The 23759-nt window shown below is 40.1% G+C and overlaps 1 long non-coding RNA gene across 1 annotated transcript; it reads right to left on the bottom strand.

Annotated features, from left to right (window-relative positions):
* Nucleotides 1-9106: 9106 nt before the first annotated feature.
* Nucleotides 9107-23651, bottom strand: LOC141014130 (uncharacterized). Its single transcript, XR_012180467.1, has 3 exons — nt 23543-23651; nt 11821-11925; nt 9107-9239 (listed from the first exon to the last, which is right to left on the bottom strand). It is a non-coding gene; the product is annotated as an uncharacterized lncRNA (long non-coding RNA).
* Nucleotides 23652-23759: the final 108 nt, after the last annotated feature.

The following is a 23759-nucleotide window of genomic DNA, read 5'->3' as shown; positions in this document are numbered from 1 at the left end:
TACGGCAAGGCTCCGGGTGTCCTCCTAACACACCTCCCATACACACCTCCACACCGTACACATATTCTGAAAAACTCACAAACACATGCAGTACACCGGCTCACACTGACACTCAAACACGCACGCATTTAATCACACATCTCCCTCCTCCTCCTCCTCCTCCTCCTCGTCCTACTCTGCAGCGCCTCAGCTCTGCTGCTCTCCCCATCATATCTAATGCAAACCTCTCATTGGATGAGGCAGCGTTTTTTCAGCGGAGGTCTTTTGTGCGCTTTTGTTGTTTGTTTTCTCTGAAGAGCAGCGCGATAACAAAAGCGTGACGTGACAAATGGACTTTGTGCCCCGCAGCCAGATTTAAGTGATAGGTTACTGAATGGGAGCTCCCGTCCTATCTCATTTATAGATATATATACACATAGACACAAATGGGTACACGTGTGGGTGAACACACACCAACACTTGTGTGCGAGCAGGCCTGTGTGCAGACTTAGAAAAATCATGTAACTTTTATTTATTATTTCGCTTTTTTTCTAATGTTACTTCAGCATGCATTTAAAAAACTGCCAGTCTACCTCTGTGACAAATTATGTACATTGTCATACCATTGATACAATGTAATTATTTTATATACATATATGTGGAACCAATACTATTTGGGATTTGATATTTCTTCTTTCTTTATTGTGGCATTAAACAGGGTGTCTTGTCCTGGAATCATTATTGTTTATTTTTAGATATTTGACTCCAGAAGCATGAAAGCAAAGAAGATCCATAGTTTAAATATCATTCATGCTCTGTTTAGCTTTAAAAGAGCAACAAACTAACTTAATATGACACATCAACTCCAGTGTCACAACATCCTCATAATAGCAAGTCTTCCTCTCCTCTTTAAGGTCTCCTGTGGGGACGGTAAATAGAAACCATCAGTTGGCCGGCTAATGATTTAAAGGGATGGTCAGAGGTCGTACGCGGCCTATTAATGATCCCTTTTTAACAAAAAGCACGCGCAGGATCCGTCCAGTCAGAGGGAGTCGAGGAGTCACCCGGGGCCCTCAAGAAGAAGATCTGTCTGGTTAAGGTTAGACTGAGGAAGAGCAGAGGCTGAGCGATCTGCTCTGATGTCTGTGTGTGCATGTGTGTGTGTGTGTGTGTGTGTGTGTGTGTGTGTGTGTGTGTGCACAAACAAGGAACAGGTCAGTAAACTGTCTATCAAAGTGTGTGAATGCATGTGTGAACGTATACAGAAACTGTGATGTTGGATGTTGGTTTAACTTGTTAATTCTACTTGTACCTGCATATTTTTCACATTATTTAGTTTGCCATAGCAACTTAAAGGAGTAGCATGTTATGTTTTGCTGTAAACATAAAAAAACACATTCTAATGTGAGTGAAAATGAATACATTACCACGTGTTGTTGTTTTGAAGCTAAAAGAAACCTGAAACATAATCTGAAAAAGAGATATTTTTGAGCTGTGACTAGAGCGTTTACTTCATCCGACACTTTCAAATTTGGACGCACTCTTCTAAAAAAAAAGAAAAAAGAAAAAAAAAACATCAGTTGAGTTTAAAAAGGAAAAACTGCAGCTCCAGATTTACCAGACACTATCGCCTCTGGATAAAACAGTTAACATTCTACCCCGCTCGTATTTGTTGGCAAAAATTGCCACATTCAGAAGACTGGCTTAAAATGTTGCCGGCGTGCCACGGCTTAAAGGTTTTTCAGCGTGTTTAGCAACTGCACAGCTTTAAGTATAAACATTCATTAATCCTTTCAGCCATTTCTGCCCTCAACAGGAGCTCGCTGTATGACGGAGGTTATCTGCGCAACATGGAATCAGCTTCAAGCATGACTGACCCAAGACCTCTGTCTGTCAAATATAATCTTTGTCTGCTGTTAGTCTCTGTTCTTTTTGGTTTTTAACGTGTCTTCTTCAACCATTTTTTGCACCTATTCTCTTCTCATCTATTGTATTCTATTCCTGTTGCCTCTGACTAAGGCTCCCATCAGTCCTGTGGAAGTTAATTATGGGAGCCAAGCTGTTGAGGGGTTGAGGAGAAGCTTTTTTGCCTAAATACTGGATATACACCAAGTCTGGCAACGCCACCGAGCATTGTCTGCCGTGATAAAATATGGACGGAAGTGCTGCTAGGCAAATCGTTTATCAGCCAGGTTTAGCATGCACATGTTAAAATGAAAGACTGTGCTATCTGCATAGGTTGTGTGAGCTTAGTTTAGTGTAGCCAACACCGTTTGTTGTGTATAAATGGCATGCTGGCTGTCACCCCTGTGGGACGTGATCAATCACACATTGCCTGCTTTGCTCTCTAACAGCTATGGGCAAATCTATTCAAAATATTCAAACTAACATTTCAGTCCCACCTTAACTGCATGCTTTGTTGCTTTGTACTTTCAGTGCCTTTGTTTTGGCGCCTGTGTGAGAATTTTTAAATCCTGATTTTCCTCTTGTTGCATTTTCTGCATTTTTTTTTGTTAAAAACAATCAACTTTACTTATCTCTAAACTCTTCTGGCACACTCTGCCAGACCTCGCCCATTTAGTCGCACTAATGGTCTATTATGATAATTAAATCTAACATATTTCTTCAACCCCGGACAAGCCATTATATGGAGCATGAGCTGGCATGTTTGCTCTGTCACAAAGCGGCCTCTAAAATAACTCTGCATGCTCAGTTTAGTCTCCCGTTCCCAATTTGCCTTAATGAGCCGGTTCAAGCTGTCAGCCGCGGAGAGAAAAGGAGCTGTGATGACTGTCAATCTGTGGCGAGTAGAAGGGGAAGACGGGGGAATGAATGGGTGGATGGAAGGAGGGGAGGAACAGAGAAAGGTTTAAGGAGGTGGGGAAAGGTCAGGCACAGATTACACTGGCAGTCACCGGAGCTTCAGGCTGTAAAAGGAGAGAAAGGATGAGAATGAGAAGGAGAAATCCTACTGTTGACGGCTGGTGATCACAAGAAAATCTACCTACAAGCGCTGTAGACAGTATGTCTTTTTAATAAGGCGAAAAAAAGATGAGAATTGATACAAATATTAAACATTTACAGACCTAAAAAACCAGAGAAGACAAAGCAAGCAAGGTGCAGTTAATCTACATATCACTTTAAATTCACCTTAACATATCTTAATGACTTAATCATTGACCGAAACAATGTCATTCTCATAAAGAGCTAAATTCCCAGTGTTTTTGTCAATTTAGAGGGGGGGACCTTTAGTACATGGCTATTAACAAGTAATCACAAGAGGTGTAATAATGAAGAATGCCCTTCATTTTGGCAGAGGGCAAGGTAGACACCGGTGTCCAGCCCTCGTCTTCAGAGGAAAATATGGAGGGAACTTAGGTGTTTGATGATGCGTTTAATCCACACAGGAATACATTAATATGATAGTCAGTGGAGCGGCAAAGCCCTCAAGTAAGGTTCTCTCATTAGTATGTTTCTCTATTTCTTTTTTTAATTATTCAACAAAAAAAAAAAAAAAGAAGGAACGAGGAGCCGCGTGACAGATGTATTGGCTGTGTCAAGAAGGAATGATTTGAATTTGAATTGTGCATAAAATCGTGCAATTATGAGGGCTCATTTGTGTGTGTGAACAAAATATTTGCCTCTAATGAGTATTGACTGTGAAGCAGGCAGGAGTCAACTGATGGGGGGATGTTTTAATGCAATATTTATTCTCTTTTCAAGGATCCGGTCACATTTTTTTAGTGTTTGAATGTCATGAATATAAAGTGTTCGTACGATATAAGGAAGTACATTATCCTGAGTATAAACAGTGGCCCAATAAAGCAACACATGAGGTGGACCAGACAGTCAGACCACCACACCCTTTGTTTTCCAGGACTTCAAAAGCATACCATTCAGAGTGTGCAATGCCCCCGTACGAGCTGGATGCTTGTGCAAGTCATCCTGGAATCATCTCGGCGGGGCTATTATCTCACTTTGCCATTGTCACAACTGGTTGGCGAGGCTTTCATCGCCCTTTTAAGCCGAACACCTGATCTGCATCTGCACACACTGGAGGTATTGTCTTCTCAGACAGAAACACAGGAGCCAACTGCGCTCAGACAATTATTAATGACACCGCTGAGCTTAATCGTTCAAGAGAGAAAATATGAAAATATCAACATTGCAGCAACAAAGCATTTCTTCTTCTTTAGCGTATCTGCAGCGTATTTGAGAGTTTATCTTGCTGGTTTCATAAATCACAGAGTTCTCTCGACACATAAGTTATGAAAGCAGTATGTGCTTTCAGGGAGCGGAGCCAGGATTGTGGTTCATATATTCAAAACATGTTGTATCTTGAAACATCCACAAATATTGAGGTTTGTAAGAGCAGTAGGGTGCATGTAATGTATTATTCACAACATCTGACCTCTTCCATTAGAGGAAAACCTCTAAATATGTATCTCTTTTTAGTAGTTTTTACTTAGTTTGAGGTCTAGGGCCACCTAATTACATTAGTGGGTGTCTTTTCTTTTAAAACAGGGTCTTCAACTGATTCTCATTATTGTTTCCTCTTAATTTTCCCTGACACAGTTAACCACTCTGGGCTCCACTGCTTTGACTTGAGGTTAACACCAACCTCCTGCAAAAGGTTAGGCAGGTAATTCATTGCTTGATTAGGCTCACTCTGCTATTAATCATGCTTAAATGCATACCCTCACAGAGTGATCATTTAGGAATGATGATTAATGGACGCGTCAAATATTTCTCACATCGCACGTCTTATTGGGCAGCTGCGTTAATGTGGGTCGCAGTAACCCTGTCTGCGATCACGTTCGCACGCACGAAAAACAGGAGAAGCTCTTGTGAGTCAATTCAGTCTCTTATTTTTCTTGTATTTTTTTGTGTTCTTCTGTCTTCGCTCCTCTTTGAAAAGCCAGCTGCAGCTCAGCGGAAGCGCTTCCCGGGAAACCTACACACATGAAAATGCAGGTGCAAGGTCGAGAGGACGAGCGGCGCACCTTGTGGGCATACGGGACGACGTGCGAGATAGTTGTGTGTCAGTGATTGTTGAGTCAATTAATTATTGAACTTGGCAAGAGATCAATCGTTCCAGTAAGGTGATCCCATTTCCAACTGGCAGCATATTGAGACAGTAACCTATGACAATATTAATCACTAGCACAACAGCAGGCTAATTCCCACATGTAATTAGTCTACATTTTAATTCATCGAAAACTAGCACTTTTCTAAACTCACTTAATTATGTACTTACACTTAATTATAGTCCCCCCCCCCCCATTCCCGGTTTGTTTTCAGTGCCACAGATGGAAAAACATATTTATTTTGGGGAAGAGGAGATAAAATAAAAACTCCACCTGGGAAAGGAGCGGCAGGTCTCTGCTGAGTTGTGCTGCGTCTGGTAGGAATTTACTGGATTAGCTCAGTCACAAAATGTGAGATGAACCACATTGTCAATCACCCTCGGGGCAGAGCAAGAGAGGAAGAGCTGTCAATCAAAGCGGGTCTTCAATCGTCCCATTCACATCGCCTCCTGGAATCAGTCTCTCCCGCTGACTGCTCTTTGACATTTAACGCGCTGGGGCCACGAGGATGGAGAGGGAAAAAACATCCTCAGATCCTCCCTCTTTCTTTCTTTCTTTCTTTCTCTCTGTCTGTCCTCAATCTTTGTGCTTCAGCCGAGACGGATCTGTGTGTTTAAAGTAATGACACTGTTCATTTAGCGCAAGACAACGCAATAGCTGTAAGAAATAACTGTAAAGCAGACAAAAAGTTGCGGTAACTCTTAAAGTGCAGTGACAACAGGCAGCCTGCAATAAAAACAGAATGGATCGGGCCTGAGGAGCACTGCACAGTTACGTATTGTTTTCATTCTGATAAATCGGGTAAAATATTCTGTTGCGAGGTTGAAAACATATGACTTCCCTGAACGGTATATCTTTTGGGCTTCTACTTTTCTTGAGATGCATTATGAAATTCACTCGGAGCTCATCAATAAGATGCAACAGATTTGCTAAAGCTCGAACAATAAATGCAGCCGATTTACCAATCCAGCCGATAAAAAAAAAAAAGGGGACATCTGAAAAACTGCTAATCTGCTGAACAGATAACACCTTCCTCCTCAGAAAGATGCTGCGGGATGAAAAATCCAACGGTTTGTTGTCGTTTTTATGTGTTTTCCTCTCCTCTTGTTTGTATTCCGGGGCAGCCGCCTGGCTCCAAGTGAGGTATACAGAGTCATTGCTCTTTTGGCTCCAGCCGTGACACCTTGTGCCCTCGAGTGCGGACTCCTTAGCCGCGATCTGATCAGCATCTTTATAGTTTATCAGCCTTGGGGTTCAATTTTGGCTTGGATGCTTTTACAAATGAACGCAATCACTGGTGAGCCTTCGCATCCTGATTGCATTGAGAGAAGCCGGGTGGAGGAAAGTTTAGTGGATTACCGTGCCACTTGAGGATGGAGCACAAACACACCGAGGCAGCCACAGAGGGGGCCGCATGTACACCCTCCCCCTCCTCCCCCCGCCTCGGCTATTGGCACCCGCTGCTTGTACTCTGTCTTATTTGACTAAAATAATATAATTGTCTCCCGTCTTATTGCTTGTAAAGCCATCTTCTGTCTGCAGGCGATGTGTGTGATCAATGCACTATCTAACAGAATCAATTCTTCCAGGAATACCTTGTGTTTGTGAAATGATTCCAGGCAGCTGCAGCAGAAGACGGGGCTGGAAGTGGGATCCTGTGGTACCAGGATTAGTTTAGCGACTTGGACCCTCCAGTTCACAGTGAATAGAGTGGCACGTTGCCCATTGCTCATGTTGTTCACCGTGTGTGTGTGCAAAATAGGCTTCCCGGGGAATTCGCATTCATATTGCCAGTTATGTGCATCATCCCTCGAACATCTTCTAAGCAGTTTATTCCACTTGTAACCGCTGCAGTACTGGTCCCCCTTGAGATGTTCGCTACAGTGCAGGAAAATGGTAATAAATGTCATGTCATCTGTTCGGTGATAGAAAACAGATTTCCTGAATTTTACTAGAGAAAAGGAATTTGTTCTCATCACTTCCAGTATTTTTATGTTTTCATCACTGCAAGTATTAATTTCATCTGTCAACAGTGAAATAAAAGAGTGCGTATTTTTTGACTAAAATTCAAAAACAACGCTGAATACAACCAGAAAATACAGCTGGGCACCATATACATATTACATCAATATCATGATATGAGACTATATTACATCTATTTATTGAGGTATGACATGAGGTATGTCTTTTTCTGGTTTTAAGAAAGGTTCTAAGTATATTTACTCAAGTACTGTACTTAAGTACAATTTTGAGGTACATTCACTTTACTTCAGTATTTCCATTTTCTGCTGCTTTACAGTTCTACTCAACTACATTTTGGAGGTACTTATTGTACTTTTTACTCCACTTCATTAATTTGGTAACTTTAGTTACGAGTTACTTTGCAGACTACATGTTGTATCAGAGCCAAAGTAGCACATTCTTTAATCAATTTAATTTATTGACAATTGGATAAAAAAATACACTGATTCTGACAATCAGAAAAATAATATAATATATATAATATAATTATTGGATCAGATAATCAGCCTGACCCATAGTATACAATATCCAGTATACATACATGTAAACATGTATAATTTAGTTTTACTTGTACTTTTGATATTTAAGCACATTTAATATCAGATACTTTAAGACTTTTACTCAAGTACTATTGGTATGGGTGACTTTAACTTTTACCACAGTAGTATTTTAACACAATATCTTTACTTACATACACTCAAACATGAATTTTGGATACTTTTTACAACACTGCCTTGGCCCACTTAGTCATTATATCCACATTACCGATGATTATTTATCAAAATTCTTACTGTGTTAATATTTTGGAAAATACAAACCGTAATCTTATACAAAATTGTCAAAATATCGATATCAAGGAATTTGAGCGAAGATATTGTGATCGGTATCGCGAATATGTTATAGTCTCAGAATACTGCAACATTAAAATCGCTTAGGCCCAATATAATCTAATAATTACATCTTTATGTACTGGCAGCAAAATATTTCATGCAATCACTACAATTTCAATTAATAAAATAATATCTCAGTACTGCAACTGCAAACTCCCCCCGATCCAAAACATGGTGATGCAATGAATCACATCACACTAGAATGAATGAATTAATGTCCCACTGCCAATCCTGACTGCCTGATCCCAGTGTGCACTCCTCCTCTAATTCTACGACTAAACAATGATATCAAAAGTGAATTATGGGAGACCTCTGGGGTTGATTGAGGAGAGTAATATGCCAAAAAACTATTAGAGTGGGAAACTATGGGAATAGACCCCTCTGGAGAAGTGTTAAAAAAAAAAAAAAAGGTTGAGAGAAGAGAGAATTGAGGATCAAGCCAAAGGGAACCATTTTGGCAGGTCAGGTTTGTAATTGATTGTCAATGGAAATCTCTGTGGCGGTGGGGAGTTTGTCTTATCACATCTCATGTATTTGCTGATTCTTTCTGACGAAGAAATAAGAAAGGATTCCAAGAAAAAGAGCATGATTGACGTTGTGAGCCTGTTGCTGTAATATGGTGTAAACTACTGGCTGGGAGAGCCTTTAGCAAAATCAGTATCTGGCTTAATAAGCATGGAGAATTTCCAAGGAAGTACCATGGCATATTGAGTTACTTCTACGCGCTGGGGAAAAAAAAGGACACTTTATTCAAATTCAGGTATGTCTTAGCAATTGTCATTCAGTTGTTTAGTCCGGTGGTTTAATTCGATTTAGGGGGAAAACAGCAATGCCAAATTGTGTCTTTCGATAACATCGCTGCAATGATTGAGTTATGCGTTATTGCATTTGTGACTCAAGTTTGGTCTGTTGCAATGCAGTTTCAGGCTTTACCTGAGAATGGCTCGAGCAGCAAGAGAAGTCAGGGCCAAAATCCTTTCATTTCCTTCGTAAACCACATGTCATGTTCTATATTAGTTGGATAAAGGACGTATGTGCCTTCATGTCTGTGCACCTTAGATCTGGCCGGAGATTTCACCTTCCCCCTCCTTTTTCTGCTTTTTCTTCCCCTTCCTCCACTCTGTTTACTTTCCTGCAGTCTCATCTTCACGTGTCTCGTTTTGTCTCTCTCCACCGCTTCTCTCCCTCTCTTCTCTCCTCCTCCGTCAGTGCTCTGCACCACCGGCCTCAGTCCATTCTTTGGGTAGCACAGGAAGTGAAACTGTAACACAGAGTTCACTTGTAATTGGCCACGGTCACGCTAACCAAACAGGAAGGAATCTGCAACTGATTAGAATTCTTCCTCCTGCAATAATAGTACCTCCCCCCACCTCCCCCCTTCACCCCCCGCCCCCACAAAATTAATTACATTCGGGGGTCTATTCCCACTATTGGTTTTCCTGTTTTGAAGCTACATTATAGAAAAGGGGAAAAAAATCCCAGGACAACACAGCCGAGCTAGTTTTTCAATTACACAGAGACAGGCTAAGTCATAAAGGGCTGAGGAAGCACAGGCAGACATCCATTTATCCATCTGTGCATCCGGGCAGGGAGCTACCGGCTGGTCAGATAAGTCAGCAAAGTCACAGACTGCTGAATAATCTCTCAGTCACTCACACACACACACACACACATCAATACACACATAAATGGACGGACTTCACGGTCTATGTAAAATAGATGAATGAAGAAGAAGAAATAAACTTTCTTCACAAATATTCCCCCCATTTTTAACACTAATTGCTGATTTTTTTCTGAAAAAGATAATTTCACAAAATGTGTGACATATTCAACTAAGTTTTTCCACCAGATGCTTTAAATGTAAGGTACACAATATTTGATATGATACTATCATTGTGTTTTCAAAATGCCAACAGTCAGTCTGACTGCTTCCAAGGCTTTTAGATTTGGGTTTATTTAAAAAGAATTCCTAAAACTCATTATTACATATACAATACAGTTGAAGTTTCACATTCTGTTTTAAGTCTTAAAAAGTAAATGTGTGATCAAAATTTTCCACCATTACCTCTGTATCTGCAGTCATTTAAAGCCTGAATATAATTTATTTATTTATATGTAAGTGTAAACAATGAAGGAGACCTGTAATTTTGGTGATAGTAGGCCATTGCAATTTTTTTTACTATACACTAAATTCCAAAAGCAAGTCAATTTGAAACTATGTATGTGCCAATACATTACGAATTGTATGTTAAAGCATGACTGCGCGGCACCGGCTGGCAACAACACCGCAGGAGCCAGGAGTCGACCATTTTACACACGAATGTTCAAAAACAATCATCCTGTGTGAACGCTGCCCACCTGAAATTGTTTTGATGTTGCATTCTGAACAAGTGCATCGCTTGATGCGACATATTCATTTCACAGGGAAGGGTTAAGCACACAAGAACAGCGGGACGCCACGGCGCACATGAAATGTTTAAAATACTGCAGTGTTAAGCACCTTTCAAAATAAAATGAAAACTAAAAATCGAAGAGATGCATTTTCATCTCGTCTTCACAGAAAGACACAGAGAGCCAGGGCTGCTTCAAAAATAAATGAATGCCTAACAATGTTTTTGATGTCCTATATTTAAATTTGTACGGTTACTTACATTACTCCTACTTCCCTGGTCTTGGAACTAATCCGATTGATATGGAAATGGGGTGCTCTGTTTCATGACAGAGTTGGGGAGAGAGACAGAGAGAGAATTCCCAGGTTCGCTCCTACTCAAAATGTGCTGAAAACAGATTTTCAGAATCCTTTGGCTTCATGGGATTGGTTATAGGGGATTACACAAAGCACTTAAAGCTCGACAATGAGCTGCTCTTTTCAATCAACAAAAAAGTCCTTCATGCTGGACACATTCTCCACACTCGAGAGGTTAATCAGGAACAAATTAAGTCAATATTGTGATTGTGTCGGGCGCCATCAACACACAGAAGATTAAATATAGTGACGCTTAAATTTTGGATTTTTTAATTTTCTGTATTTATGGTGTGACCGAAACTTTTTTTTATTATTATTTATTAATTTCATTGGGGAATAGTTACAATTTTTATTTAGATGCACTGACTGAAAAAGAGAAATAAAACTGGGGTAATGTGTGGCGTTCTGAATTATATAGGCAAAATTTACAAAGCAAATGTTGCAACACAACTTGAAGTGAAGTAATTTCTGCATTTGTTTACAAACAAAACTATTCTGACGTCCCATGACTGATGTGTTTCAGTCAGGGTGGTTCAGACACAACTTCCTTCTGGGATTTCTTTAAAAACTTTATTATAAACAAAAATTATAATTAACAAAGTTCACAAACCAGGGACATCAGATCATATCATGTCAATTTTATTTGCATTAAAGTCAGTCATTTTTAAAAATATCTTACAGTGTTTTATGAACATTTTTATATCATATTTAAAGTACCTGCCTTTTTATAAAAATCTGTAACTTTACTTTCAGAAAGAAAATAATATTAAATAATGTTTTTAACAGTTTTTTGTCTTAAATACCATCATACAACATTATCAAACACATACAGGCTGAAGAAAACAATTGTCTTAATTTAACTTAACTTCCACTGAGATAAAAAACGTGATTTCTGTCAAACTAATAGAAGTCTACAGCAATGTTTCCTAAAGCTCAATAACGTGAATCCAACATCTGTGGTATGCAGCGACTGCAACAGCGCATTCAGACAGTATCTCCAAGCTTCCTGCTCACCGCCCGGGCAAATCCTTATCTGCTCGAAACTCTTCTTTTTTTTTTTTTTTTATCTTAAACAGCATTTAAAATCATCACTTACCAATTCCCTTCTTTAGCTGAAACAGCCGTTCAAGCGTGTGTTGTCTGTCATTGGGGTTGAAAATTGGGGAATGGGCTGGAAATTGGAACCACCGAGGATGCCGTCCTGGAAAAAGAGGAAATCAAAGTTAAATGAGATCATGCATGCCAAGAGAATGTTTAACCAAAGGGCAAAAAGGAAGCTGGAGATAACAGAGAAGAGAAAACCGCTTAATGTTGTGTTACTGCAGTCTGTTTGGAATCGTGCATGCTTGTGTGTGTGCGTGTATTTGGAGGTTGGAGGGGGTGTTACTTGTCAATACACATTAAAGTGTCATTTTATACATTTGTAAATATGTAAGTGTATAACTGCATCTGTAAAAGTATGTTATTTTTAAAGTAAATACACAATGTTTTTGTATTTGAAGATGTATATGTGCGAGCATGTGTGTGTGTGTGTTTTTACAGCCACACAGGAATGTGAACATATAGTATTTACCACTTTTCCTGAGTTATGTGTGTGTGTGTGCAGGTGTGTGTATAGGCAACGACAGGCGTTACAAAAGTTCATCCCGTAGCACAGTGTCTAAAACCTGTTTGAAGTGGTGCACCGCAAACAATTAATCTTGAGCCTGTGATTGCACTGAGCTGCAGTGATGCAGATTTCCCATGACAAGTTCACTTCAAAAGACTGGAATCCTGCCCCACCCAGAGCGCCTATGGTTAGATGATAGACAGGCAGATGCTTTGTTTTAACTTGAGAGGACATCGCAGCGCGGCGTGCACAGAGAGGTGGGCAGGGTTTATTCTTTACTTTTGTGTTTCTGCAATTTCCAGACATTCATGTAACACTTTTGCATGCTATCGTGCTGAGAGAACAGAGAGAGAACAGGGATGAGTGAAAATGAATAGAGGAAACACTTGTGTGAATGTATGCAATACATATTGGTATCTGTCATCAAAAGATAACAAAGGAAGCGGTGAAACCGATTCAGTAAAATCTCTGATTATCTGATGTTTGATTAAAATTCTGTTCATCACAAGAGCTGTGAATAATCCTTTATCCAACACTGGCCTTCCAGCTCACATCTACTCTTTTTGCATTTGTATCATTTTGCATCATTTTGTGTCTTCAACTGATGAAATCAGGCATCCCTGTGTAAGTTCTCCATGACAGACAGGCAGGAATGGAGCATGTCTGGATTATGTTTATTCAATTTAACTGAGCATTTATCCTCCCAGGTATTTGTTGCCAGTGTGTGTGCTCTGTGTGTGTGTGTAAGCCATAAGGAAGCAGAGTGATCATGAGAGAGAGGGATGACAGGAGTAAAGTTTCCAGTTCACGAGCTGAGGTAAGGGTGCACTGAGAGGGAAGCATGCAGCCAGCCTGCACATGTCAAGGTCAGATTGCACATTCTTCTACAGAAATGAAGGGAGAGGTAGACAGATAGAGATCTCGTTCACATGAACCTTGATGTGGCTCTTACAACAAAAATATGCCTGAGTCACGAAAACACAGCGCGATTAATTAAAGCATTTTATCATCACATAAATGAAGTATGGGACAATTTTTTTTTACTGATGTTGCTTCACAGAATTTTATGATTGATATCCTCCATAACTTTCATTTCATGTGATGCTGCTTCCTTGCCTCAATAACTCTCTCAAAGAGAAAGAACCCACCTAGCTTAAAAAAAAAAACAGGTTAAAAAAACATGAAGTTGTCAATTTTACACAGGGTGATGTCATGTGAACAGAATACCTGTGGGTGTGTGCCATCTTTTCACTGAATCATTTGGCGCTGCGCTTTATTTCTTAATTCTCGATGCCATGAAACACTTCAGAAAGAATATCAACCCAGAAGCGATATTTTCTGCAAGCAAAAACTAGTTCAAAGACATTTTTTTCTTTCCTTGCTCCCCCCCACCAATACTAAACTTACTGTCCTGGCATCTAGTCAATTTCCAATTTGCAATGACTTTTACAAGATTTTTTACTGACTTTGCTGCAACGCTGAAGCCCCCAGGCCAGTGGGTCATATAATTATTATGTGCAGGAAATGATAAGCATGTTTTAAAAGTGAAAATTAGGTTTAATTGTGGTGTACGGTTGCAATGCGAGCATGAAATCACAAAAGTCAAACTTATGAGACTTTTGCATTATTTAAACAATTTGGTGCCGGCTGATTTATGCTCAGTATCATCATCAAGTAGGGTTGAGGTAATATTCTGGACATATTTTAGAAGATGACTGGCTTAACTTCTGGACCATCCTTTTTATTTGCGCTCATAAAGTCTCCTGTATCCTTTTACATTATTACACGTGTCAGGTCGAGTGAAAATGAGAAGCACACTCTCAACAAATGGCTGTCATTTGATTGAATTCGGGCGTCATTTCTAGAGAGAACATAAACTCGAACGCGGCTTTTCCTTGTATGCAAAGTGCTGATCCTGGACCAGGTTGGCACACAGAACCTCCAGGTGCTTAATGAAAGAGAACCTCAGACTTCTATTAGGTTTCACCTCACACCCTATACCCTGTACTTCAGTGCCAATCAGAAAGCCGGGCCAGAGACAGGATATAGAATCGAATGTGCGAGGTGTCCTTGGAGTAACCAAAACAACGGCGAGTCCAATTTCCTCCTTTGTCACTTTTTGTAGCTTTACACTCAACTGGAGAGCAAGCTGAGAAAAGAACGTGTTGTCGGCCTGACTAAAACACTGGCAGCTCTCCTGCCCGTGTGTAAAGCTGACAACCAGTTTCCTGAGTGAAGTCATTTCCTCAGTAGACGTTTTGCACAAACACAGGACTAATATCAGAGTTGGTGTTGGGGGGGGAGGGTGGGGGGTTCAGGGGCACTTGTGTTGAAGCAAAAGGCTGACGGCAAACATTCACCTTTAAATTTAATTTTACCCTTTCATTGTCGAGTAACAGATAAGAGATTCAGTAGCCACGCTTAACTGGAAAAATATTATGATAAATGGGCTTTTATTAGTATTTTCCCCCATTATTCATGACAATAACAATACAGTGTTCTCCGACGGTAATGGCGCATGTGTGTGGATGCATCACCGAGGAAGGCAAGGGTACTTATTATGGAAACAGTGCTGTGATGAATGTGTTCGAGCAACTCAAACTTAATCTAAACTGCATTACATGTTGTTTTGAATATACCTCCCTGATATGCCTATCTTTAATGTACTATCAAGTGCAGGCAGCAGAATTGCTTTAGTCTCAAAATTCAGAGCAGCGGCAGCGGAGGGGGAGAGAGAGAGAGAGAGGCTTTAAAATACTGTCTGTGAGAAATGCAAAATTTATGAATACCCCCCTCACATCTCAGCTTGATTTATGTGAAATAATAATACACTATTTAATGCTTAAACATAGCTAGGAGCGATCCCTGGCTATCAAGATGTACAATGGAGTAATGGGGCTGGAAGACAAATCACCTTGTGGACTTGTGATGCTTATTTAAAGGTGCTCAGGCAGATATATTAAACTATATGTAATTGTACACTAACTCTGTGCTGTAGGCAGAGGCGGCAAAACACAGGAGGAGGCCGGTCATGATGCAGATGGAGTGGTGTAATCAATTTGACTCAAGCATCAGCATCCACGGCAGAGGGGAGGGAGTGGGAGGGGAGGAGACGAGGGAAGACGCTTCGATCTGCCGTGTTGTGATCTTATTTAGGTTTTAGCCTTCGTTCACACATCCATCTGTACATCTGTACTTGTAAAGTGTTGAAAACTTAGAAATAAGTTAAATAAGACATATACAGGATTTCTATGATTATATATTTTCTGCATGAATATGGAGAAGACACGTCAGCATGTATCTACGGCTGCAGCTAACAATTATTTTCAGTGCCCATAAAGGCTGCAGGATCGATCCTATTGTCATTCATTTTTGACAGATATTGCCATTGTGATATGATTTCAGATTAATGTAAATAATCATTTTTGCATCCCAATTTTCATTTTTCTTGAAATAAAATATTCAAAGATGATGATGATGTAATATTTGTTGGGGTCTGCAGCAAACAAACATGTCCTCTTACATCTGAAGAATAAAATTTGGAGGCCAGGGTGTCTGCAGCACTACAGTACTTCCTTATAATGCTGTTTTGTCACGCAGTTTAACTTTATGGATACTGCATGAGCCATAAAAAAATTTATTAATTGTGCATCCCTTGTGTCGATTAATCCGTTGATTATTTGATCGATTAATCAAGTAGAAAAAACAGAAAATATTCATATTTGAGGAGGTGGAATAAGAGATTTCTTTTTTTTTAAAAATGAATCAATTATCAAAATAGTTGGCGATTAATTTAATTAAGTCATTGCAGCTCTACATGCATCTGGTTGAAAGGTGAATTCTCAGGCTCAGGAGCTACAGCAGCTCCTGTGTGTCTATTGTAAGTTAAGGTGTGTTAGCTTTAAACCAGACCAGGTTCAAACAGAGCCAGTGGTCACACGCTTTGTGATTTATGATTCACTGATTGCCTCATTTAATTAAAGTAAATGGCAAAGACCAAAGCAAGGCCAAATTGTCCTGATCTGATGAATTGGCCCCCGTTTTTACCACCAAAAGCAGGTAGGGTAAATAAACAGGGTAATTACAATGGTAAATGAAGGCTCTGTGAGCAAGCCCTGTGGGCTGTGGGCGGCTCACCCAGGATGTACTGAAGAAGTGAACAACAGGCGTTCCCGTAACTTTCTTTTATCATCCTCCCTCTGTCTCTAAAACCCGGCCATGCCAAGAAAAACATACTTTGCACAGACACCTACCAAGGCGCACACACTCTCACTCACATATTCAGTGACACACAAACCGCAGCTCTCCTCCCACCCCACCCCCCATCCCGGTGCGTTCGTGTACAATTATAGCTACGGTGATCCACAGGTGTTGAATTCTTCTGGCAAGCCATAAAACATGATATGCATGATTTGTGCAGTCAGCCAGGTCTGTAATTTCATTCTCCTTTTCTTTCATTTTCCCTTCCTGGGCCACACGATCCATTTTCCTGCTTTATGAGAGTGCAGACACCCAAAGAGACTTTCAGGATGATTACATGCCCCGTGCCATGGGGGGTCTGAGGAGCCAACACGCCAGCCTAAGAGCCGTGTCAAACCTGGGTGAAAACATCTATTTGAATAAGGTTTTGAATATTTGAACCGCTCGAGGTGCGCTTCATTTATCCTCCTAGATATTCGCGGATCCTCGAGTAAAACTTCCAGACAAGCTATATCAGGTGCTCCTAACATATGTTTTGATCCAGTTAAGTATTCAAAATATATGATTTTGCCCATGCAAGCTCATGCGAGGAGCGCTGATTTAAGATCAGCACACATGCCCTCATGGTCCTGTGAATGTCTGGCAAAATAAATCAAGCGTACCTCACATGGAGCACGTATTTAAGGCGATATTCATGTACACACAGCCGGGCCTGATGTCACAGCACGTGGGTTGGTCTGTTGGCAGAGAACTGCGATGTCCTCCAGGGGAAACTAAACAAACTCTGTCTGCCACTTTCACAGTGTTGCCTAAACGTGATCAGGGTGAGAGTTAGGTCCTCTGCTGCACACACACACACACACACACTTCATGGGTTATATTTATACACAAGCACACCTACAGTAAAAATGCCAAAGGAAGGAAACTATAAATTGAGTTTGTACATATTAAAACTGAGTCATTATTATAATCTGATCCAAGACTCACATAGGCGTATTTCTAATATTACTCTGAGATTTACCATGGCGTGCCGTTATCATAAATATAATGTTAATATCTATGTAAATAACTGCCTCTGTGGGTTTAAGATGAGGCTATGTTAAATAGTAAATGGGTGCATAAGGATAAATGAATGTGAGAAGCTAAATAGGCCACAGAGCAGAATTTTTGCATATTGCACAATTTGGTTGTTTTCGCACAACCTGTCAACAGCAGGAGCTCCTCCAGCTTCAATCCATAAGGAAATAATATTCCAATAGAAACCACAGCATTAATCCTAGTGTGTGATTGACATTTCATATCTGTGACAATACTCCAAATAATTAAAAACAGAAATCTTGAAAGGTAATAGCTTCTCAAATCCATTAAGTAGTTAAAGGTTATGAGGGAAAAAAAAAACAGGATTATTGCTCACAGCAAAACTTCTAATTAAATGACACTACGTAATTTGTTTCTCAATCCCTTTCTCTTCATAAGCACAGCGCAGGTTAAATGAATGGGCAATGAAACATGTGTGTCATTTACCGTCACTCTGAGGAGACAACAAACAACCCCCCCCCCCCACCCGTTTCCTGTCTATATGTATGAGAGCAACAGCGAGTATGGTAGATTGGATAAGCAGACACACAATTCCTGGTAAATTGTTTGCTTAATTACTTTTTCTTTTCATTTCTTGTGAGCACACATGCAAAGAGGGATGGTTCCCCCTCCTGGCTGCTCATAAGAAAGCCAAAGAGTCGACGGTCTCCTGTGCCTGCCCCAAGTGTCACCTATTCACTCAGCTGTTGCTGCTTGTGACCTGTGTGCAGACAGAGGTGAGTGTGTGTGCAAGCATCCTCATTAAATTAGCAAAACATCAGCAACTGCCAGGTTAACTTTTAGTTCACTGTAAGTTTGTATTTGTACTGCTCTTTTCTTGTTTCGCTGTTTGACTTCTGGATTAAGAGACTTGTTCATTTACTTTACTTGCTTATGAATAGGGCAACGTCCCTATGCTTAATGATTTATGTATATTTTTAAAGGTATAGCCAAAAGAACTCAAAGGAGATGACTCCATTTAAAAAGTTTAAAAAAATCATGACTAGAGCTGCAGTGATTTTGTGCATTAACAGTGCAGCTGTCAGGAGGTTCGTGGCATCCTAGTGGTTGAAAACACAAACAACACATTCCTCTTTTCTTAAACTTTTGACATACGAGAAATTGAAGGTGCAGTCCCTTAACTGTAGTTTATCTACGGAGGTATTACATACACTCAGAGCTCACTTCATGAGATACACTGGTACAGTCTAATGCAATCAAACACAACTATATTGCTATAATAACTAACTTAACTGCACTACATTGAGTGGTGTTTCTAACATTCTGCACCCCTCATGTATGGAAACAGGGACAAAGAAATTAGAAACACTTCTCAACTTTAATTACGATCTCATTAATAAACATATAATTTCTGACAAACACAATCTTTTTAAAAGGTATCATTTACGGCAGGGATGTTGTATTGAATTGAATATCTTAGATTGTACAATGGCCACTGAGTGCATACATTGTCCCTGTGTGTAGCTAAGGTGCTGATAAGACACACTTTAATGGGTCAACCATTCTAAGTTGTCAAACTAAGATATGAAGAGCAGCAATGCCTGAAAAAAAAAGTTTGACTTTCATAAAAAATTATATCTTTTATAAACTCGAAAATACTTGACTAAAATAATTCTTACTCAGAAATTATATTGGAGAAAAGGGCTTAAAACTGTCTGCAACTAACAGTTATTTTCTTATTGATTAATCTGATGGATGTTTTCTTAATTAACCACATTAATTGTTTGGTCTATGACCTCGATGATTCCAGTTTTCAAAAGCCCAAGTCAAACAGCTTGTTTTGTCCGACCAACAACACAAAACTCATCGAAGACCGTGTGAACCAGCAAGTGTTCACATTTGTGGAGCTAGTACCAGTGAAATTGTTTTTGGTTTTTTGTTTTAAAAAAATATCTTGAAGACTATTCAATGTTACCAAATTGGTTATTGTTAATATACTTAAAAGTTAACATATTTCAGTTAAATTAGGCTATTTCAGCTCTCAAAAAATACATATATAGTGACTTTCACTTAACTAGAATGGCACCAAGTACAGATCAGTTTTTCATCTATAGCCTTGCATTATTCCCTGACAAATTCACAAAATATCACAATGTTAAAAGACACTGAGTAAAAATTTCTGGATCGGTCCCCTTAATCTGGATGGGGTCTATTCTTCGCTGAGAACATCCTCAATCCAAGTTTGGTGGAAATCTGTTTAGTAGTTTTTGTGTGATCCTGCTGACAAACCAACCAACCAACCAACAAACAGAAACATGGGAAACATAACCATAAAAGAAATAGAAATAGCAGTTTATAAGGTTAAAAAAAAATGTTATAAAAAACTGTCCTTATCCTGCATTTAGTATTACAACTGCAGCTTGAGTTCCTGTTTTGAATCTAATGGACTGCTGACTGAATGTAAATTGACCCTCAGCCCTGATATGAAGCCCTCCTCTGATGGTTAAAGCATATTAAATGGGGAATCTAAGAGGTCCGACCCACCGTGCACCCCTTGCCCTCTGATGACAGAGAACAGATGAGCTGAATTTAAAGTCATCCACAGCCACCACTAACCAGCCTGGCCGGTCTGTCTCTGCTCTCTGGTCACTGGCAGAGAGGATAGAGGATGGAGGGGGGGGGGGGGAATGAGGAGGAGGTGGAGGTGGAGGTGGAGGGGAGGGCGTGAGACGAGGGGGGAAAGAAAAATGTAAGAGCAGCAAGCCTAGCAGATCAAAGAAAATAACATGGGAGAGGATATGAGTGCTTTGAGAAGTAATATAGCCGAGATAGCATCTGTTTTCCGTAGCATGCAGGAGGCTTGAGACAAGCCCAGGAAAGAGACAACGGAGAGCGAGTGCACTTTAGCCGAGGATAAGACCAAACACAAATGGGTTATTAAGAAGCCCTCAATGTAATATCTGGCTGACATTAAAGTGTCTCCTTTTGAAATGATCCACTGTTGAGGATAGGGGGCTTTTCATGATACTCATGTTGAATAAATAATATGAAGGATCATTACTAGGGAGTGGATGTTTATATGTGTGGATAATCTGTCTTTTTGGAAAAGAGATTAAAGAAATAAAAACAGAAATGCCCAGCTGGACAGTTTACTAAACCCCAAGAAGTCCTTTTTTGTAGCAAAAAGATCCAAAAGAAACATTTTAGATGCCTGTTAATGATTATAAAAGCATCATTAGTGTTTTCTATGTTTCATCTTTGAACTCTGGAGGAGGGCAGAGGGAATGGCTAAAACCTTTTTATTATTTGCTTCATTAGGTGTTCATTGTTTACATATCAAATGTAATGCCTTGATTGCTCATGCAAAATCTTATCAGTATAAAATGCTTATCATCCTTTATTTTTTATTTTCATACAGATGCTTTATTTGGGTTTAAGGAAGACTATTTTCAGCACAACAAATGTTCCACTCTGAGACACAAATTCTGTGCAGGACACTCACCCAGTTGTCTAGTTTAATTTCTATGCTCCGTATAGTATATCAAAACCATTCATAGGTCGCGCTCCCATATGAGCCTCCTGAAGATTGAATAATGTCCTTCCTGATCCGCGCTGCAAGAGGCCATATTGGATCCAGATTTCACTGGTTCAAAAGTCATTTCATTCCCCTTCATTTCTCCCTCTCTCTCTCTCTCTCTGCTTTATTCCTCTCTGTCTCTCTCAAGCCCTCTCTCTGCCTGCTTTATTTATTGCAGGTCCAGTGGTGTGGTACAAAGCCATTACCCGCGCATATGTACCTTTTTGAATAATCAATAAATAATTATTTTATTATTTAATAGGATCGTATGGGAAAAGGAAATGGGTTTTATTACATAAATCCATCACATGTGATGAATGGCCGCACTTGTAAAGTTGGACGGGGGAGAAGGGAAAGTGGTCGGACGGGCCGCGCGCCTGCGCTCAACTGCCGTGCCTCGCTGAGCACTTTCTCCATGCGAGGTTGTAAATATGACATTTTTGTCTCTTTGGGACTGTCAATTGGAGTGCAAGGGGAATGGGGGGGGGAATGGGATTGTAAATTCAGAGAGATTAATTAACCTTTTACATTTGCGATTCAGCCCTGCATCTTGTTCTGTATATTGTGACCCCTGTGAGCTGAGGGGTGAGAGACCTGGCCGCAGACGGCCCAGGGAGTGCAGACGTCTCATTCCAAATGAGTTATTAACAGAATTTTTTGAATAGATGGAAAAATTGTAGCCTGGCCATTTAGTGTCATAAAGGCCGGGTTGGCGAGGCGGCAGGGGCCTCCCAGGGACAGGAGGCAATACCATTACAATCAAATCTGAGATGGAAGAGGGATTGAGCTGTCCATTCTGAATTTTTATATTGTCAGAGGGCCGGGGAGGAAATAATGCCATCCTGGAGTGTATTAACCTCTGGCTGGGGAAAGAGGACAGGGGGAGAGAGAGAGAGAGAGACAGAGAGAGAGAGAGAGAAGAGAGAAGGAGGGGGGGGAGGCAGGCAGAGGGAGGGATTTGAGATTGGACAGCAGGGAGAAAGGAAGGCTAGAAGAGGGAGGGGAGGGATGGAGGGGTAAAAGAGAGTTTCATGCCTTATGCTGGGGGAAGCCAAAGAGGGAGAGACAGGGATATGAGATGGCCAAGAGACAGAGCCAGAACAGAAGACCAGAGAGTAGGGAATAATGCAATAAGGATTTAGAGAGAGAAAAGCATATATGGACATGACTGTGTGGGGGAGGAGGAGGAGGAGGAGGAGAGTTGATGGGAAACACTGAGAGGAAAAGAGGGGAGAAGAGGGAGTCTGGATGGAATGGGGGAATGACATGAAGGGAGGAACGGAGGAAGTTGCAGGGATAGAGCTGCTCTACCTGACCACAATATTAACATGATACCTGAATATAATAATCAGAATATTATTTTGTTGTTCAGTTTCACTTCTGTGCACTTTTTCCATTTCATTTTTAAACAGGCCATTATTTCTTTGACTATGGTTTCACTATAGAGCAAAAAGTACTCAGATTCTTCACTGAAAAATGTATAGCAAAAAACTAGGAATAGACTGATTACTGGCCTGATATTCAGCATTTTTCCGATTTTCAGTATCGGTGAATTTTCTGTCAGATTTCCAATGAAATAAAATGTGCTCTGATGCAACATCCTCTCACACAATGTCCTGTCCACAACCCTGTCTGATTGGTGACACGTCACAATTAATAGCCTATAAACAATAAAATAATATGAATCTGCAAAGTAACTAGTAACAGCAAGGACATACTTAAGTAAAGTATTGTACTTAAGAACAGTACTTGAGCATTTTTCCTGCAAATTAATTCTGGTTCCAAGTATCGCTTATTGGTCCCCTTGATTTCTAATAATCGGTTTCGGCCCTGAAAAAGCCATGTAGGTCGACCCTTTAAAAAAAAAACTGAAGGTACAGGAGTATTAGCAGCAAAAAGGTACTAGGTCATTACGCAACAGAATGGCCACCATCAGTGATATATTATTGTATTTTGTATGTATGGTCATTGTTACAGGTGCATCAACATGTAAAGAGTATTTCAATGTTGTTGCTGGTTAACAAGTTTCTGATTTCAAAACATATTTTTGTATATTTTGATGGTATATTTAAAATATAATTTGCTAATATATTTTGATGATTCAATATTCAAATACATCTATAAGAAGTCTAATCTTAATGTGCACACTACTATAGTTGTACCAAAAGAAAACGTAGTGGAATAAAAAGTACAATATTTATGTCTTTAATGTTGAAATAGTCAAGTATTTGAGTACATGTAATTAGTTACTTTCTTACTCTGTAGACCGCCCTCTATGTATACATGATATCCATCACAGGACGGAACTGTGATGCTAAACACGACAAACTAGCAAAACTCGCTTGTGTTAAATGTTAGCGCTACTATTGTGGTGACAGGAGGCAGCAAACTCACCGTCTAACTCGAGATGAACTCTTCAACAGAGGTAAGACATGCAGACTGTGCCGTTTTACCTCAACTGAAAGGCATGAATGAACTTTCCGACCGTCCTGTTCCAGTACTAATGGCGCAGATTAATTTCATTAAACACATTTAACAGTAACTTGAAGTACATCGCCGATGACGTTGTTCACCTGCTACAGCGCGTGGCCACGTTGACCAATAGCAGCGC

This window comes from Pagrus major, chromosome 19, assembly GCF_040436345.1.
Source record: "Pagrus major chromosome 19, Pma_NU_1.0".
Lineage (NCBI taxonomy): Eukaryota > Metazoa > Chordata > Actinopteri > Spariformes > Sparidae > Pagrus > Pagrus major.
Note: the sequence above shows the minus strand (reverse complement) of the source record. Positions and strands in the feature narration are given on the sequence as shown.